The sequence below is a fragment of the Amblyraja radiata genome, chromosome 1, assembly GCF_010909765.2.
Source record: "Amblyraja radiata isolate CabotCenter1 chromosome 1, sAmbRad1.1.pri, whole genome shotgun sequence".
In the NCBI taxonomy this organism is placed as follows: Eukaryota; Metazoa; Chordata; class Chondrichthyes; order Rajiformes; family Rajidae; genus Amblyraja; species Amblyraja radiata.
Window position 1 is genome coordinate 41,951,384 of NC_045956.1, and position 20,358 is coordinate 41,971,741.

Here is a 20,358-nt window from a genome sequence, read left to right on the forward strand (position 1 = left end):
GTAAGGGCAGTCCATCTGTTCCCTATTCCCTATCACCCCCAATCCTCTATTCGCACACACGTGATGACGCGCTTCGACAGGCTGCGGGGGTGGGGGGGGGGGGCTGGGGCTGGTGCAAAGGCATGTGTAAATGGATCCATTTAGGGGCGAGAGAGGGGGAATAGTGGTGAGGGAGGGGGGAGGGTAAGAGTGCGGAAGAGGGGCAGTGGGGTAGGGTGAGTGGTGGACGAGGCAGAGATGGGTAGGGGGAGAGGTGAGGGGAGAGTAGGGGGGAGAGAGGGGTGGGGGTTGAGGTGGGAGCGGAGGAGGGAGAGGGGTGAGGAGAGAGGGAGAGGGGAGAGTGGGGGGAAAGGGAGGGGGGGAGAGGGGTGCGGGAGGGGGTGAGAGAGGGTGGGCGGAGGGGGTAAAGAGGGTGGGGGAGGGGGAGAGAGGAGAGAGGGAGGGGAGGGAGGAGGAAGAGGGGGAAGAGTGTGGAGGGAGGGGGAGAGGGGTAGGGGGAGAGAGGGGGCAGAATGTGGAGGGAGGGGGAGAGTGGAGATAGAAAAAGAGTGGGGAGGGAGAGGGAAGGGAGGGAGGAGAGAGAGGGTTGGGGAGGGAGATGGGGAGGGGTGGGGTAGGGAGGAGAGAAGTGTAAGTGGGAAGGGAGGGGGGGAGGGGGAGAGGGGTAGGGGGAGTGGTGGAAGAGGGACAGAGGGGTGGGGGAGAGAGGGAAGGGAGGGGGGAGGATGATAGAGATGGGTGGGGGAGGGAGAGGGAGAGGGGTGGTGTAAGGGGGAGAGAAGTGGAAGAGTGGGGAGGGAGGGGTAGGGGGAGTGGTGGAGGAGGGACAGAGGGGTAGGGGAAGGGGGCGGGGGAGAGAGGGAAGGGGGTGTGGTTGAGAGGGAAGGGGGTATGGGAGAGGGATGGGAGTGGGAAGAGGAGGGGAGGAGAGGGAGATGGCGAGGGGGAGGAGAGAGGGGAGGGGGAGTGATGTGTGGGGGAAGGGGAGAGAGGGGGAAAAGTGTGGAGGGAGGGGGAAGAGTGGGGAGGGGGAAGGGGTGGGGAGAGAGGGAAGGGGGCGTGGAGAGGGAATTTTGGAAGGCGAAGAGAGGGAAGGGGGTGGGAGGAGGAGGGGGTGGAGAGGGAGAGGGGTGAGGAGAGTGAGATGGAGAGGGGGAGGCGAGAGGGGTGGGGGAGGATGGAGGGATGGGGGAGGGAGGGGAGGAGGGAGATGGGGTAGAGGAGGGAGGGGGCAGAGTGTGGAGGGAGGGGGAGAGGGGTGGGGCAGAGAGGGGAAAGAGTGGGGAGGGAGATTGGGAGGGGGTGATAAGTGGAAGAGTGGGGAGGGAGTGGGGGAGTGGGGTAGGGGGAGTGGTGGAAGAGGGACAGAGGGGTAGTAGAAGGGGTGGGGGGAGAGAGGGGAGTGAGGGGGAAGGGAGGGGGTGAGAGGGGGGTGGGGGAGGGAGAGGGAGAGGGGTGGGATAAGGGGGAGAGAAGTGGTAGAGTGGGGAGGGAGGGGTAGGGGGAGTGGTGGAAGAGGGACAGAGGGGTACGGGGAAGGGGGCTGGGGAGAGAGGGAAGGGGATGGGGTGGAGAGGGAAGGGGGTGGGGGAGAGAGGGATGGGGGTTGGGAGGGGGAGGGAGCGGAGAGGGAGCGGGGTGAGGAGAGGGTAATGGAGAGGGGGAGGAGAGAGGGGTGGGGGAGGGGAGGAGAGAGGGGAGGGGCAGAGAGGTGTGGGGGAGGGGGGAGGGAGGCGAGGGGGTAGAGGGGGGAAGAGTGCGGATGGAGGGGGAAGAGTGGGGAGGGGGAAGTGGGGGAGAGAGGGAAGGGGGTGGGGGAGGAAAGGGGGGAGAGGGAAGGGGGGTGGGGAGAGAGGGATGGCGTGGGAGGAGGAGGGGGAGGAGAGGGAGATGGGTGAGGAGAGGGAGGTGGAGAGGGAGATGAGAGAGGGTTGGGGGAGGGGGAGGAGAGAGGGATGGGGAGGCAGAGAGAGGTGTGGGGGAGGGGGAACGGATGGGGAGGGAGGGGAGGAGGGGGTTGAGGTAGGGGAGGGAGGGGGAAGAGTGTGGAGGGAGAGGGAAAGGGATGGGGGAGAGAGGGGAAATAGTGGGGAGTGACTACGTGAAGAACCCCGCCAGGACGCATGCGTGTCATATCGCTACACGCATTGCAACGAGTCACAGCAGGGGGAACGACGTTCCCTTAGCGGCAGAATTTGAAAGCCCGGAACAGCAGGTAACGAGACTCTGCGTTCCTTCCACTTACCTTACAGGTGGAGACATGGACCAGATCCACGAAGGCTGCGGGAAAGCTGGCGGGGGAGAACCGCGGAGTTGCGGGCAGCCGGCAGCTGCAGCCAACGGCACGCCAATCTCCCGAAATGGGAACAGCTGTGCCCGACTTCGCTCCCGCACCACCGGTAGAGCAAAGCAAAAAACTAACAGAGTCGTTGACTCCGATGAGTCCGACTCTGAATAGCCGCGAGCGGCCAGTGCCCGTGAGCATTGGGGCCGGTTGGAGCGGCTTCCGGAGCAGCCGCGAGCGGCCAGTGCCCGTGCGCATTGGAGCCAGTTGGAGCGGCTGGGAGCGGGGAACAAAAGCAGCCGCGACGGCCAGTGCCCGTGAGCATTGGAGCCGGTTGGAGCGGCTGCAGGATCAGGAACAGCCGCGAGCGGCCAGTGCCCGTGAGCATTGGGGCCGGTTGGAGCAGCTGGGGGAACAGCAGCAGCCGCGAGTGGCCTATGCCCGAGAGCATAAGAGCCAGTTGGAGCGGCTGCTGGAGGAAATACTCCAAAGTGGCAGGCTCCGGGAGATGGAGGCTAGCCACAGTGGGCAGTTAGTAAGCCCCACAGCAGTACCTCTTGTGGGGCTGCACAGTGTTTCTCCCTCATCAGAGGGGAGCACGGAGGGTCAATTCTGGGCTGACTCTGAAGCGGGGAGTGATCAACATACCCCTAGTGTGCCTGGGGTGAAAGAAATCATGTTGGATATGGTGTCCCAGTTTATCCAACCCGACCAAACTGGCCTAAACCTGGAGCCGAAAATAGCGGCAAGCGTTGACTACATGTCTTTTAACCAACTACAGGGACAGGCATTATCGGACACCACGGCACGACACTTACCACCAGGGAACTGCAACGCTAAATGTTCCCAGTGTCAACCAGTGCATCTGGAAACATGTCGGGGCATCAATTAGAACCAGGGACTTAAAAATACAGAAAGTCCTAACAGTCCTAACAGCAGGAATTACGGCTTTTGCCCGCACATTGAATGAGTAAAACATGACCCAAGACCACCAAGATGCACTGGCTTTACTGTGCAACTCACAATACGAGTTAAACAATATTAGGAAAAGTGCTATCCAACCGGCTTTAGACCCCAAATTTGCAGGCCTTTGCAAACCTGGTACCTCCAAACCATCAATACTACTATTTGGAGGGGATTTATCAAAACAAGTCAAAGAACTTGACGAAGAGGCGAAAACCCTGGGGCTCATAAAAGCAGCATCCAAAAGCTACTACGGCCAAAAACATCACCCCTACGCACCCACCAGTCGGCCAAGACCAACTGGAGAAAGCGCAAAAACCAGGAACACCTAACATCGGTCTCTTTTAGGCCATGGACCAGACCGACCTTCCTGGAAAATGCGCAAGCCCTCAACACCAACCCAACTACAGACCCAGACAACGGCGCCTAAACGTCTACGGAGGATGCCGAAGAAATAACACACCTACCACTGGTAACCATGGAGGTAGGTGGGTCTGGTTCCTTAAGAATTAAAGGGAGCATGGAAGTTGGTGGGAGATTACGATATTATTTGGATGCATGGAATAAGTTAACTACCAACACTTATATTCTAAGCAGTATCCAGGGTTATACCATAGAATTCATACAAAATCATAACCCTCCAGTTCAGCATGTACCGAACCGAATGTTCGTGCTCACAGGCATAGAAAAATCTAAAGCACATGCTGAATTACAGCGGCTATATAAAAAAGGAGTAATTGAGAAAACCCAACACGAATCACGGGAATTCGTGTCCAACATCTTTATAAAAAACAAGAAAGATGGTGGTTGCCGCATCATCATCGATTTGACTGCTTTGAATACCTTTGTACAATATATTCATTTCAAGATGGAAACCTTTGTTACTGCTAAGCAATTAATTTCCGAAGGCTACTACATGGCAAGCATCGATTTAAAAGATGCTTACTATACAGTACCCACAAGAGGTGACCACAGATATTATTTAAAATTCAACTGGGTGGGTCAGCGTTGGCAATACAGGGCACTACCTATCTAAATTAACGGCTTCAACAAAAATGGATTATGTGGGGTTCACCATTAACTTAGTTCTCATGTCAGTGACTTTGCCGAAAGAAAAGGTTACAGCCTTAATAGAGGCTTGTAGCGAAATCATTGACATCACCAAACCATCCATTAGACTGGTAGCTAGAATAATTGGGACGATAGTGGCTGCATTTCCAGCCACACAATTCGGACCTTTACACTATCGAAATTTACAGAGAGCAAAAATAAGAGCACTCAAAATTAATGGTGGCCATTTTGACAGACCAATGAAGCTACCAACAGAGGCCATAATGGAACTAAAATGGTGGGAACATAACATCAGGTATTGTTCCAATCCAATAATTATCAGCAACCCGTCTATGGTACTACAAACTGATGCCAGTGCACTTGGTTGGGGTGCTACCAATTCCATCTCCAGCTGTGGAGGGAGATGGAATGCACAGGAGGCATCATTATTACAAACACTGGGCATAAACTACCTGGAAATGTTAAGTGCATTCCATGGCCTTAAGTCATATTGTTCTGGGTTAAATCACCAGCATGTTAGACTACAAATTGACAACACCACCATGGTAGCATATATCAACCTTATGGGTGGAAACAAATCGATATCATGTGACAATCTGGACAACACAATTTGGCAATGGTGTATCCAGAGAGATATTTGGATATCAGCTACCTACTTACCAGGTAAACTAAATTTAGTGGCAGACACTAGGTCACGCACATTCAATGAAAACACTGAATGGATGTTGGGTAAAAATGTATTTGCTGAAATTACAGCATAGTATGGAACACCAGATATCGATCTTTTCGCATCCAGGCTCAATCACCAGTTATCAAATTATGTTTCATGGGAACCAGACCTGGGGCAGCGGCAACAGATGCATTTTCGCTGCATTGGGGGGGAAATTGTTTATTTATGCATTCCCTCCTTTCTGCCTCATCAGTCGGGTATTAAGGAAAATACAGCAAGACTCTGCGTCTGGTATTTTGATAGTACCCGATTGGCCTACTCAACCATGGTTCCCGGTGATACTAGACATGGTATTAGAACCATGCATCACCATCCATCATAGACCTAATTTACTGGTCCATCCGGTAACAAAGGAAAGATCACCCACAGATCTATGAACATCCCGTCTGTTCTGGAATTCCTGGCAAGCCTCCATTACGATGAGAGGCTCAGTCATAGTGCCATCAACTGCGTCAGAAGTGCTCTGTCAACATACCTGTGGCAAGGAACAGAGCAGCATTCTGTTGGGACACACCCTGGTAACCAAACTCATGAGGGGCATTTTAATGTTAATCCCCCAAGAACCAGGCACTCCCAAATATGGGATGTGAGCATTGTACTGACCATGTACTGGGCTGAAAGATGGCAGATGGAGTTTAATGCTGATAAGTGTGAGGTGCTACATCTTGGCAGGACAAATCAAAATAGGACGTACATGGTAAATGGTAGGGAATTGAAGAATGTAGGTGAACAGAGGGATCTGGGAATAACTGTGCACAGTTCCCTGAAAGTGGAATCTCATGTAGATAGGGTGGTAAAGAAAGCTTTTGGTGTGCTGGCCTTTATAAATCAGAGCATTGAGTATAGAAGTTGGGATGTAATGTTAAAATTGTACAAGGCATTGGTGAGGCCAATTCTGGAGTATGGTGTACAATTTTGGTCGCCTAATTATAGGAAGGATGTCAACAAAATAGAGAGAGTACAGAGGAGATTTACTAGAATGTTGCCTGGGTTTCAGCAACTAAGTTACAGAGAAAGGTTGAACAAGTTAGGGCTTTATTCTTTGGAGCGCAGAAGGTTAAGGGGGGACTTGATAGAGGTTTTTAAAATGATGAGAGGGATAGACAGAGTTGACGTGGAAAAGCTTTTCCCACTGAGAGTAGGGAAGATTCAAACAAGGGGACATGACTTGAGAATTAAGGGACTGAAGTTTAGGGGTAACATGAGGGGGAACTTCTTTACTGAGAGAGTGGTAGCTGTGTGGAATGAGCTTCCAGTGAAGGTGGTGGAGGCAGGTTCGTTTTTATCATTTAAAAATAAATTGGATAGTTATATGGATGGGAAAGGAATGGAGGGTTATGGTCTGAGCACAGGTATATGGGACTAGGGGAGATTAAGTGTTCGGCACGGACTAGAAGGGTCGAGATGGCCTGTTTCCGTGCTGTAATTGTTATATGGTTATATGGTTATGTTAAGAAACTGGTCTCCAGCTACAGGTCTGTCCCTACAGAAACTGACTATGAAAACAGTCATGCTGATGGCCTTGGTCACGGCACAAAGGGTCCAGTCACTACAGAACCTAAGGCTGGACAACATGACTATTTCATCTGGAAATTTAACTTCTCACATCAATGAATTAGTCAAACAGAACCGACAGGGGTCAGCAGGCCTAAAAACAGAATTCAGGGCATACCCGACAGATGATCGTCTCTGTATTGTAACACACTTACTATTATATATGGAATATACTAAGATCATCAGAGGGAAAGAAATGTCACTTTTAATCAGCTACAAACAGCCACTCAAAACAGTGACAGTCCAGACCATCTCTAGATGGCTAAAACAGGTCCTAATAAGGCTGGAGTAGACACTAGCATTTTAAATCTCACTCCACCAGGGCTGCCGCTACATCGGCAGCTGTGAAGTTGGGTGTTCCTATGGACCAAATCCTCAAGACAGCAGGATGGTCAACGGAGAAAACTTTCCAATGATTTTATAACAAACCAGTCATTAAACCTGGAACATTTGCAGAAACAATTTTAAGTTCTGTAATATAATTTACACCATAAATAGGGGCGATAATTTGGTGTTAATATATTTATCGTTGGGTTTTCAATATCGTATTGATGTCTAATGATATTAACACTATTCTCCCCATAATCAAGGCAGATGTGGTGCATGGACTCGTTTCCACGGCATGAAATCACAGAGCTTTAAAATCTTCACGTAGTCACTCACGTGACTCCGATGTAAAATAGTAAGATTAAACGAGAACTTACCAGTTTGAAGTTTGATCGTTATTTTATGAGGAGTAACGTTGAGGGATTACGTGCCCTCCGCTCCCACCCTTGATCATATACTCAACTGGTATCTCTTCTCTAATCTTACTATGTTTAGTCATTACAGTTATCTGTGATTTCACACCGCTGCTTTGAAGAATGACACGCATGCGTCCTGGCGGGGTTCTTCACGTAATCCCTCAATGTTACTCCTCATAAAATAACTATCAAACTTCAAACTGGTAAGTTCTCGTTTAATCTTACTATTTTTCAATTATGGGTTAATAACAGTAAAAAAACTTATACTTAAATTTTGGAAAAATGCTAACATTCAACATTTAAAATGTGGATCAGTAATATGCTGGACACAGCACATTTGGAAGAAATGAGACTCCTCCTAATAGACAAACAAGACCTATTCTTAAGGAGTTGGTCCCCATTTATTGATTTCTTGGATTCATGTGGTGACATAGTATCATGAAAACCAACAGTTTCAGGTATGGGTGAAAGATGATTTAGAATATTTAAAAAAAACACATCTCACTGTGGCAATGGAATAATCTCCCTCCTGCTTTCCTTCTTCACTTATTCCTTCTCTTTCACTTTCCCTTTATTGGTTTTTCACCCACGCTCACTAATCTATTCTTCACTTCTCACAACCTCTTTTTCTTCTCTCCTTTCTCACTTCTCTCTTTAAAAAAAAAAGGGAAGTTGTACAGAGAATGTAATATGTTAACATCGTTTTTGTACCAATGCATTGTACTCACTTCTAATAAATAAAAAAAAAAGATAATAATTTTAAAAAAAAGATAGATAGAGAGATAGATAGATAGATTACTTGGCAGACCATCTTGGAACTGAAAGTACCAATAGATTGATGCTGAAACTCCTCAGCCTGAATGTTTATTACAGATTTAGTCCTTTGGACAGTTGATTCCTTTTCTTTATACTGGCTCAAAGGCAAGTTTTACTCAGTCAGAAGGTTTCCCTTTAATCTTGTGCTGGAACCACTTCAATTTTTTCTAATTTCTATGGTAATAAATGAACATGTTTGACAGCAGATGCTGACCCGTAGACAAAGATACTCTTAACTCTTTGATAAATCTTATCCATAATACATTTAGATGCCCAATAATGCAACTTTCAAAAGCGATCCTTATATAACTGTCATTGTAAAGAAGACAAATAACAATAAATTCTGCAGGAAAATGTATCACTATTTATACCCCACCCCCTTATCATATCTAATTACATAGAGCTGGAGCTGCTGGAGGATTATTGCATGAATACTTTTATAACAGCTTAGCTTAGTGTAAACATTATATCCACCAGCCAGATTTATCTCCTTACTGAAAAATGTACGCTGAATCCACACTGCTCCATTGCCACAAAAGGATATGCTAATTCTACATCTTCATTCCAACATGTTTACCCTTGCAGTTACTAAAGAAATCAGTCATTTGTTTAGGTAACGGGAAAGCTAAACTATGATTGAGTTATATTCCCCTGAAGGAAACCACTGATATCAGATTCCACTGTGCTGAAGGCAGGATCTAGTCAAATACAATCAATCCTTTCCCACAAGGGAAAGACATCAAGTTGTACTGCTGAATATCCGATTTCAACAAAAAAATGTCTTACTTAATTTAAAAGTACAAAATAAATGTAGTTTTAATTAAGCGACATCTTTGTGTTTTGGAGGAGTTTTTTGAAGCAACACTCAGTCTTGAAAGCACAATTCTACCTGAGCCAGTCAGCAGCCAGGTATTTACCTACTTGTGGTATTTTTGGATGTTAGTTGCCTTGATTTAACGTTGTAATTAAGACTCATTTCCATCAAAATAAAAGGTTGGAAATAATAATATCTATTGGTTTATTTTCTTTCATAAGTACACACCATTCAAAAGTCAGGGTATCATACATCAGAGAGGTGGGATCCCGTCCCAACTGCCCATACCACCCATAATGCTCCAACTAAGCCAGTCCCATTTGCCCGCATTTGGTCCATATCACTCTAAACCTTTCCTATCCATGTGCATGTCCAAATGTCTTATAAATCGTAGGGGGCGCTGTCCTCTGCATGGCTGCCCAGCCAGCAGCTGTCTGTCTCTTCATCTTTATTATTTTTATTTTAGTTAGTTAAGTGTTTTGTTTGGAGGTCTAGACTTTTTTATATGGGGGGTGGGGGGGAAGGGGGAAACTACCTTTCAGGGTCCCTACCTGGTCGGAGAGGCAGCTTTTCTCCGGGCTGCAGCTTCAACCCGTCCTCGCGGCCTACCAGCGGGCATGGAGCGGCGTTTCCTGTCGGGGACCGCCCAGAACCTCGGCTTCGGCGGCGGCACACTGCTGGAGCGCTATTGCGGAGTGGGCGATGCCTTGCCTGGGTCGCGGCGCTGGAGCTCCGGTGAGCTGAGGATCGCTGGGGAAAACATCGCGGAGCTGCGGGACTGTGGAGTGACCAGCTGCGGGCGGCGGCGCTGAACTTTACACCGGGAGCCTGGGATTTCTAGATGAGATCGCCAGTTGTGGAGCTCCAACTGGCGCGGCCTTGTTGGCTTTGGAAGCCGCGGCCTCCAGTGCGGAAGCGGCCGTTCCAGGGTTCCCAGGCCGCTGGGAGGACTCTCCCGACGCCGGAGCAACATCACCCGGCGAGAACGGCCTGGAACATTGGGCCTCCGTAGAGGCAACTGTGAAGGCCTCAATGGGCCCGACTAGGGGTGAACTGGGTTTGGGGACTGGACTTTGTGCCTTCCCTCATGGTGGGAGCCATTGTGAGGGGATGTTCTTTGTGTTTAAGACTCTTATTGGTGTTATGTCTGTATTCTTTTTTTTGTGTGCTGCAAAATGGCAAGAAGCATTTCACTTCACTACACCTGGGTGTATGTGAATGTGACTAATAAAATACCTTTGATACCTTTGAAATGCTGTTGCTATACCTGCTCGATTGATTCCTCTGGCAGCTCACTCCATATACCCACCATATACCCTGTGTAAAAAAAAATTCCTCTAAGATTCCTGTCAAATCTTTCCCCTCTCTATTTAAACCTATGCCCTCCAGTTCTTGATTCGCCCACCTGGGAAACAGGCACTGTACATTCATCCTATTTATTCCCCTTGAAAGTTTATATGCCTCCACAAGATCACCCTTCAGCCTCCTGCACTCCAATGAATAAAGTTATTGCCTGCCCAATCTCTCCTTATAGCTTGGGCCCTCGAGTCCTGGTAACATCCATGTAACTTTTATCTGCACCTTTTCATTCTTAATGGCATCTTCCTATACCAGGGTGACCAAAACTGAACAAAATACTCTATTTTTGACCTCACCAACATCTCATCTCGTCCAGACCAGAAATGCAACCTACCCAAGTTTTCCAGGGATGCTGCCAGACAATGACCAAGATGATCCCTGGTCAATTGGAGGAGCAGCACCTCATATTTCCCTTGGGCAGTTTTCACCCCAGTGAATTTTAGGTAGTCCTTACTTTCTCCTCCCCTTCTCTGCTCCCCTCAGCCCTCTTCCTTTCTTCCTCCCGCCCTCCCACCCTCGCATCAGTCTAAAGAAGGGTTTCGACCCAAAACGTTGCCTATTTCCTTTGCTCCATAGATGCTGCGTCACCCTCTGATTTTCTCCAGCATTTTTGTCTACCTTCGATTTTCCAGCATCTTCAGTTCCTTCTTAAACATGCTGCCTGACCTGCTGAGTTACTCCAGCATTCTGTGGCATAACGTCCAAACTCCTATACTCAGTTCCCTGACTGTTGAAGGCCAAAAAGCCAAAAGTCTTTTTCACCAACCTCTCTACCTCTATTGACACTTTCAAGAACTAACTACATATTCCTAGATCAATCTGTTCTACAACACTTGCCATTGTGCTATCATTCACTATGAAGGTCCTGCCCTGGGTCACTTCCCAAATTGCAACACTTAACACTTCTCTGAATTGAATTCCAATAGCCACTCCATGGCCCACTTGCCGATCATGAACTTGATTACCATCTTCACTGTCTACGATACCATGTATTTTAGGTTACGAATCAGGTCTTGTAGATTCTCATCCAAATTGTTGACAGCAATGGGCCCACCACTGATCCCTGAGGAACACCTCCAGTTCGAAAAGCAAACTTCCATCACTCTAGTTAGCTAGCTCTCCCTCTCTGTTATCTAACCTTCCAAAATAACCTACCATGCGGAACCTTATAAAATTCCTTGCTGAAGACTATATAGAATATGTTTATGACCCTCCCCTCATCCACCTTCGTGGTTACCTCTTCAAACAACTCAAGTTTGTGAGACACAATGTCCCATGTGCACAACCCTGCTGACTATCTTTAATCAACTCTTGTCTTTCCAAATGCATGTATATCTTATCCCTCAGAATCCCCTTTCCCACCATAGATTTTAGGCTCACTGGTCTATATTTTCCGAGATTTTCTTTGCAGCCCTTCTTAAATGGAGGCACATTAGCCATTCAGCACCTCAGTCTTCCAGCAACTCCCCCGTGTCTAACGATGAATCATATATCATTATGATTATAATTATTGCCTATTTTATGTCCAATTGAATCAATTTAATAATTTTCAAAATTGTTTCTCCTAAATTCCTTTCAATAAAACAAGGTTCATTGAATGAATGCAAATCAATTTTAAGATACAGTGGCTTGGATTTTATTAGGCCTCACCATCACCTCTGCTGCAAACTGCTGGTACTTACCTAGAAAATAACAGCTAGATTCGGAGTTATATCTTAGTTTAGTTTAGAGATATAGCAAATTTCTTGATTAGTACAGATGTCAGAGGTTATGGGAACAAGGCAGAAGAATGGGGTTAAGAGGGAGAGATAGATCAGCCATGATTGAATGGCGGAGTAGACTTGATAGGCCGAATGGCATTATTATACTCCTGTGGCGCCACCCGCCACAATGCGAACCCTCGGCAGTCGGGGGTAGGGTCACGTGACTGGGTAATGGCGGGAAGGAGTTGTCACTAGGTATAGGGGTGTGCCCTAATATATATAATGAACCCCGGATCAACCTTCCCCCATTCACGTGTGTGTTCTCTTTGCTTTTGTGTCCATTGTGTCATTTCATCGGCTTCGTGTATTGCGCGCCCAGGAGAGAAGCTGGACATGCTGCTTACATCTATTAAAACAAGTGCGCTCAAATTGAAATCCCACATTAACCATGTTCCCGAATGTAAGAACGATTTATACATGTAATACATGATATACATTTATACATGGTTAATTAACTGGTGGCATTATTTCCCTGTCCTAACGGCCTTTGTTTTAGCCGGTGATTATATCTATTCCATCCCTCCCTCGCAAAGATGTGGGATTTCAATTTGAGCGCACTTGTTTGAATAGATGAAAGCGGCATGTCCAGCGTCTCTCCTGGGCGCGCAATACACGAAGCCGATGAAATGACACAACTGTCACACCAAAGATACACACCAAAGATGCTGTAGTAACTCAGCTGAAGAGGCAGCATCTCTGGAGAGAAGGAATGGGTGGTGTTTCAGGTCGGGACCCTTCAGACGCACTCTGAAGAATGGTCTCGGCACAAAATGTCACCCATTCCTTCTCTCCAGAGATTCTGCCTGTTTTGTGCGTGGGAGCTTGGGTGCGTTCCGCAAATACCGTGACGGTAACATATAAACCGTCTGTCCCCGTGGCCGGGGTGAATCACCCTGGTGTGGGTGTCAAAGACCGGGGGTCGGAGGGGGGAGGGGGGGTGAATCACCCTGGTGTGGGTGTCAAAGACCGGGGGTCGGAGGGGGGAGGGGGGTGAATCACCCTGGTGTGGAGGTTGGGGTCCGATGGCGGTGCTTCGCGGTCAGTGACTGTGGGACACTCCCACGGGTGTAGACGGAGGAGAGAGAGAGGAGGGAGAGAGAGCGGGGGGGGGGGGCGGGGGACAGAGAAGGGGGAGAGAGAGAGAAGGGGGAGAGAGAGGAGGAGAGAGAGAAGGAGAGAGAGAAGGGGAGAGAGAAGGGGAGAGAGAAGGGGAGAGAGAGGAGGAGAGAGAAGGGAGAGAGAAGGGAGAGAGAGAGAGGAGGGAGAGAGAAGGGGGAGACGGGAGCGTCGGGTTAATTTTCCCACCCAAGCCATAGGTGACTGGGCAATCTGAACCCAAGCACCAGGTGGAAAGCGGCCGAAGGTGTGCATTCCTCGGGACAGCCCCCACTCTCCCACGGCCCCCACTCTCCCACGGCTGTGGGTCGGGTGGAGCGGAGGTTTTGGGCAATGTTCATGCCTTCATGGTGATGTGATGGACGCGGGGGTCTGGACCAATCACTGACAAGTCCTTCCCCCCCCCCGGCAACACCAAGTCCATTATTGGACTTTTCAATTGATCGGTCCTTTGGCCTGTAGGCACCGCCACCTTTCGGGTAGGTGGCATATCGACTGAGCAGCCATTCGGTAAGTTTGCTTCTAGGCGACGCAGCCTTTCGGTTCGTAGGCGTTTGGGCGTCCCGCGCTTTTGGTTAGTTTACATTTAGGCGTCCCATCTTTTCGGTTAGTAGGCGTTTCGTCTTCGGACTCTTTTGGTTCATTCGCGTTTCGGCCTCGTTTCTATTCGGTTCGTTGGCTTCGGCTTCTTTGCTTCGGCCTCTTGTCTGTCGGCACCGCGTCCGAGTACCCAGAAAAACTCTTTCCAGTTATTTGATCAGTCAGGTGAAACCTAAGCCAACTACATACTCTCTGTGTGGTGTTTGCACATTCTGCCTGTTACGCTGTGTGATCTCATTTCCTCCCACATGCCAAAGACGTATGGGTTTTTAGGTTATTTGGCCTCTGTAAATTGCCCCTTAGTGTGTAGGGAGTGTAGGATTGTCTCTGGAGTGTAGGATTAATCCGGTTTCAAAATTAGATAAGCTGCATTGTTCTTGAACAGAGGTGCAGGCTTGGAGGAAGGGGTTGTGATGGTGGGCACCATGGGGTGGACACATAGTGTGTTCCATATGTCTTTACTTATTTGGTTTTGAGCATAGTAGAATGTATCAGACCAGATTTGCAATCTATCAAGCTCCTTTGTAATTCAGCATCTGTATTATCTCATCCTTTGGCATTTTCCAATAGGGTGGGATTACAACCTCCTCAAAAGGAGGGCAGTTTAGTTGAGAGATACCGCATGGTCAGTCTGAAGAAGGGTCTCGACCCGAAACATCGCCTATTCCTTCGCTCAATAGATGCTGCCTCACCCGCTGAGTTTCTCCAACATTTTTGTCTACCTTCAATTTTTCCATCATCTTCAGTTCTTTCATAAACACAAAGATCTAAATCACTGTACACATTTGTAAATGTACAGTGACATTTTGCTGGATGGAGAGAGGAAAACTGATAATTGTTCTACATCTACATTAGCGTAAGCAAGGATTTCTCTTGAGCAAAGCTTTTGACAGAATTTATATCTGGGATTCCCCTTGTTTCACAATGTTGCCAAATGGAAGAGGGAAAGCAAAAACTGATTTTTTTGTTTCTTATTTTACCTTCACGAACTTTAAAAAAAAAGCCACACTGATTTGCCAAGAGTAAAGAAGAGCAGCAAAATGTGAGGAATGGTTCAGAAGAGTGAGCAAGAAGTTTGAAATAATTGGTAGGGATAGATTGTTAACTGTATATCAAATTCATGTTTGTTGGCAGGTTTGAACATTATTAACAGCTGTTTGTGTCATTGTCATGGAAACCATTAATTAATATTACTAATTCTTAAAATAATTAAATTATGCAGTGTTTATAAAAAAAAAATCATCACATCACATCATCACCCGTTACTGGATCCCTTTCAACCGCATCAACTTTCATGACTTTGTGTCAAAGACAAACATTTCCCTTCTTGGCTTATTTACATCATTGCCCCACCTTAGATTTTCAACCAAGTCTTGTATTGTAGCAGATTGGTCTCTTGCTATCTCATCCTTAGACCTTCTTCCAGATTCACGGATAGCACAACAATTGCCATCTGCAGTTCCATAGAGGATCCCCCTTTGTCTTCTGTGCCATTATGTAGTGGATAATTAGTCCATCTACCGTGTTGCCCATTTTGTATATCGCAGGTACATGATGGCTTATTTCCTGCATGTAATAATGTTTGTTTTAGATATAATTTACTTAACTTGCTATATGCTACAAGTCATAATCTGACGGGAAATTTTAGTAAGTCCTAGGAACAACAACTCATGTATTAATCTTAATACCCTAATTAAGACAAGGTACTGTAAGTAAATTGTCTAATTGCAGTGTTGCTTCAGAATAATGATATCCCTTACAAAATAGACAAAAATACAACTGAACATACATCATAATAACATGAACCAGTCCCAATACTCAAGGAGAAATATAAACCTTACAATCAAACGACATCTTATCCAGATTTAAAAAAGCTCCCAGTAGAAAATTTGTTAAATATGCTTTGGTGCTTGCAAACAGAAATGTATCAAACTTATTTACAGCTGAAGAGATTTCCTAGACTTCCTTCCATCTCACTTTTATTAATAAATCAGCCTAATTTTCCTTATATTCTATGTTTAGGACAGAATAGATTATTTTATTATTTTGCCCTTTATAGTTTCTGAGTCTCTTTTGTGAGGTTTAAGGTCCCTCACTATCTCATCTTTAATGTTGGTTGATTATTATACTATGTAGCCATGTGAGCCAAAATCTATAATCATCATATGAACTCCCTTCTCAAAGTGTTAGTTTAGTTATGAAATTTCAATTTCTTCCACAAAATATCACTCTCACTGTATGAGAAAATGTCGCGTTAGCATTAGAACAGTAAATTATAACCTTTTCAAGATCCAGATGAGAGGATTGCCAATAAAATCTCCAGCATCATACATCTGTGTTCTTTAACCTCTGACAATTAAATTGAAAGAATCAAACATAGTACTTCATTCTTACATGAAGAAAAATAACATGTTCTTTTCCTCATCAGAATTGGTTTTTATTGAATTACATCTCATGGATACCAGTTACATCTGGTAACTTGGTTTGCATGACTATCAACAGTAATTCAACTGCACAGTCACCACCGCTGAGATTTTTCTCACCCTCAATGGCTTTTAATGCATGTTCTTTCAACAGAGGTCACTTCACAGTCATTGAGACTGGAAAATCTGGCTCATTGTGTCCTTCCAAACAGATGACTAGATGTTGTAGATTCATAGGATTACGCAGCATGGAGCCTGTGTATTTTAGAGCAATTCATCCACACTCACAAGGAGCATCCTTCTGATTTCCATTCCATATCCCCCACTTGGCCCATAACCACTTGTGCCTCCACAATTCAAGTGCCCATGTAGATACTAAAATATTGTCAACAACCCAGCTTCAACCATTCTCTCAGTCAGTTCATTCTACATATTTAACACTCCCTGGGTGAAGAAGGTTCCCCTCTTATCCCTAATAAATATCTTCCCCCTACCCTACATTGATGCCCTCTACTGATATGGGGTTGTTTCAGTAGTCCACTATGTCTATACCCCTCACAATTTTACATGCCTCAAACTTGTCCCCTCTTAATCTCCTCCAGGGTGAATAGGCGTAATTTCTCTAGTTTATTTTCATAACTGAACTGCTACATTCCAGGCAGAAGCTACTCTGAGCTCTCTCCAGTGTTATCACATCCTTCCTCCGGAATGGTGACAAGATACGCACTCCAGCAGAGGTCTGACTAAAGTTATATAAAATCGCAGCATAATTTCCCTAATTCAATGATTAATAAAGGCAGTATCTCGTATAACTTCATAACCACTATGTGGCCACCTTCAAGGATTTATGGATGTATTCTGAGGACCTGCCGTTCCTCAATATTGCCTGTGACCCTATTATTCGTGGTGGATGTCTTAGCCTCATTAGTGTTCCCAAAGTGAATCATATCAGATTTGTCCTGATTAAACTCCATCTGCCACGTTCAACCCATTCCACTTTTGCTATCTCTATGCAGCCTAAGACTACTTTCAACTATCAGTAACTCTGCCAATCTTTGTATCATCCACAAACTAATTGATTGTGCCTACCATATCCATCTCTAAGTCATTCATTACAATATATATTACAAACAGCAGAAGTCCCAACATCAATCCTTGTGGGATGCCAATAATCATGGGCATCCTATCTCAAAAACAAATCTCTATCATAGAACATAGAAAATAGGTGCAGGAAGAGGCCATTCGGCCCTTCGGCCCTTCGAGCCAGCATTGTGATCATGGCTGATCGTCCCGTATCAATAACCCGTACCTGCCTTCTCCCCATATCCCTTGACGCCACTAGCCCCTAGAGCTCTATCTAACTCTCTCTTAAATCCACCCAGTGATTTGGCCTCCACTGCCCTCTGTGGCAGGGAATTCCATAAATTCACAACTCTCTGGGTGAAAAAGTTTTTTCTCACCTCAGTCTTAAATGACCTCCCCTTTATTCTAAGACTGTGGCCCCTGGTTCTGGACTCGCCCAACATTGGGAACATTTTTCCTGCATCTAGCTTGTCCAGTCCTTTTATAATTTTATATGTTTCTATAAGATCCCCCCTCATCCTTCTAAACTCCAGTGAATACAAGCCTAGTCTTTACAATCTTTCGTCATATGACAGTCCCGCCATCCCAGGGATCAATATCGTGAACCTACGCTGCACTGCCTCAATCACAAGGATGTCCTTCCTCAAATTAGGAGACCAAAACTGTACACAATACTTCAGATGTGGTCTCACCAGAGCCCTATATAACTGCAGAAGAACCTCTTTACTCCTATACTGAAATCCTCTTGTTATGAAGGCCAACATTCCATTAGCTTTCTTCGCTGCCTGCTGTACCTGCATGACAACTTTCAGTGACCGGTGTACAAGAACACCCAGGTCTCGCTGTACCTCCCCCTTACCTAACCTAACCCCATTGAGATAATAATATGCCCCCTTGTTTTTGCCGCCAAAGTGGATAACCTCACATTTATCTATATTATACTGCATCTGCCACTCACTCAATCTGTCCAGGTCACCCTGCAACCTCCTAACATCCTCTTCACAGTTCACACTGCCACCCAGCTTTGTGTCATCCGCAAACCTGCTAGTGTTGCTCCTAATTCCCTCTTCCAAATCATTAATATATATGGTAAACTGTTGCGGCCCCAGCACCGAGACTTGCGGCACTCCATTCGCCACTGCCTGCCATTCCGTTCACTACTAACGTTCACGTTTGCTTCCGGTCTGCCAACCAATTTTCTATCCATGTCAACACCCTACCATGTGCTCTAATTTTAGTCACCAGCCTCCCGTGCGGGACCTTATCAAAGGTTTTCTGAAAGACTAGATATACCACATCCACTGGCACCCCTTCATCCATTTTACTTGTCACATCCTCAAAAAATTCCAGAAGATTAGTCAAGCACGATTTCCCTTTCATAAATCCATGTTGACTTGGACTAATCCTTTTACTGCAATCCAAATGCCCCATTATTACTTCATCGCCTTTTGTCTCCTAGTGCCAGGCTAATTTTGGATTCAGTTTGTTAACTTGCTCTTGATCCCATTGGCCATAATCTTTTGAACCACTTTCCTATGTGGGACTTTAACAAAGGCCTCACCGAAGTGCTTGGAAATCATGTCAACTGCTCGCATTAATACATTTGTTATTCTTCAAAGAATTCAACCACATTTTTCAGACGGGATCTGACCATGACTAAACCTTGTTGGCTGTGTTTGAATTGTCTCAGCCTTTCTATGTGATCAATAAACCTCTTCCTCAGAATTATCTCCAATGTCTTCCCTGCTTAAGCTGACAGGTCTATAGTTACCAAACCATTCCCTGCTGCCTTTGTTGAAAAGGTGGTGGTGGTGGGGGGGGGAGGGAGGGGGTAGGGGGGGGGGGAGCATGTGTCCTGTCCTCCAGTCATCTGGTACCTCACTTGTCTGGTACACACTAGAGACTGAACTTGGTTCCTTGATTTCTACGTGGCACTTGTATAAAAACAATGGATTTTCAGGTGCACCAGGAAGCCCCCATCATCCCACTCTTACGGCCCATCAGACCATCAGTTATTGCAGATTTTAAGATCATTAAAAAGAAAGGGTGCATTCTTGATCCTCTCAGGTGAAAAATGTGACCACTGATTCTCAAAACACTGTCTATACCTCAGAGCTCTTGCAGTGCCTCATCTTATTCAAGGGTTTCATTAAATATAATGTTTCCCTTTTCCCTCTCACTGTGTTCACATTAATGAAATAAATGATCTGAAGTGTGACTGATTGCTGCCTTCTGAATTATTCAGATATTGTACATTCATTATGAACTTGATATGGACGAATAGGATACCCTGCCACATTCCTATTTCCTAGTCAGCTCAGCGACAATTTTAATCATGGAAATCTGTCAAATTCCTGAATGAGTTTAATCAAGAGAAGATATATATTCTTTGAATAAATATATAGATTTGCATCTCTGACAGATATCACTTTACTAATAATTTTAAAAAGAATAATTACAACAATTTTGGTTTATAGCACGTTAGATGCTAATACTGAAAACATTTTTCAATTCCCCATGTGGAAGTACTGACAAGCTCATTCAATGTAGGAAAACAGCTCTTAACTGAAATACATGGCTGAAGATTGATATTCTGTAAGCATTTTTTTTAATGTACTGGGTTTAGTGGGGGGTCATTCATTGTGCTGTTTATAATATATTTTTGTTTTATATTGCAGAGAATGTTCATCACATTGCAGGATTACTGATCCAAGCAGCAAGATAGAAAATATCACACCTCCTCCTGTATTCTTTTGCCACTATCATCACAGATATCTTGAGGTGCACCAATGATTTTTTTTATGTCCAATTCTTTTACAGCTACATTATGTAATTTGAACAATGTGTATGTCTGTCAATTCAAGACAACATTGACAAAAATATAAAAGTGCCGGAAAGCTTCTATCTGACGATGGCTTATCACTACTTTAAAAAAATAGTTGATAACATCAGTAACTCGAACTGAAAGTATTGATTTGAAGAAAGGAAAAAATAATCCTGAGCTAAAAGAAATACCAAGCATGAAATTTGTCTTCCCCG